The sequence below is a fragment of the Lactuca serriola genome, chromosome 5 (assembly GCF_051521515.1).
Source record: "Lactuca serriola cultivar US96UC23 chromosome 5, Lser_US96UC23_V15, whole genome shotgun sequence".
In the NCBI taxonomy this organism is placed as follows: Eukaryota; Viridiplantae; Streptophyta; class Magnoliopsida; order Asterales; family Asteraceae; genus Lactuca; species Lactuca serriola.
In genome coordinates, this window is record NC_136412.1 from 307,363,028 (window position 1) to 307,363,582 (window position 555).

Below are 555 nucleotides of genomic sequence, written 5' to 3' on the forward strand. Positions count from 1 at the left end.
ATCACCGCCGCCATGCCATCATTGGCCGAGTTCACTACCCCCCGACTTACTTCATTTCATTGGTTGTGGTATTCTCTAGAATGCTTAGAGAATTCTTCAATTAATTTCTTGATTACTGGGGGTGCCTTCTTTGTGAGTGGGCCTTGTGAGTCGAGCAATTGCCTTATGGTGACATTGACTCCATCATAGAAGATGGAGACCTCTTATTGGCTATTAAGGTCATGGTGTGGGCAATTTCTGAGAAGACCTTTATACCTTTCCCACGCTTCATAAAGAGACTCTCCGAGTTGTTGCTCGAAGTTGGCAATGGCTTTCTTTAGCTTGGCTATTTTGGAAGGCGGGCAAAAGTGGTCTATGATCTCCTCTTTCATCTTAGCCCATGTGGTGACCGATCCGGGAGGAAGTGACTTGAGCCAATCCTTTGCAGCACCCTTGAATGTGACTGGAAGCATGCGAAGTAGCTGGGTCTTGCGTCGCACATTTTGTACGTTGAAGTAGCCAGCCACATCATTTACTTCATCCAAGTGCTTGTAGGCGTCTTCGTGGTCTTTTCCA

At 46.7% G+C, this 555-nt stretch overlaps 1 non-coding gene across 1 annotated transcript; it reads left to right on the forward strand.

Moving 5' to 3' along the window:
- The first annotated feature begins 216 nt into the window (after positions 1 to 216).
- On the forward strand, positions 217 to 323 carry LOC145056154 (small nucleolar RNA R71). Its single transcript, XR_013685688.1, has one exon. It is a non-coding gene; the product is annotated as a small nucleolar RNA R71 (small nucleolar RNA).
- The last annotated feature ends 232 nt before the right edge of the window (positions 324 to 555 follow it).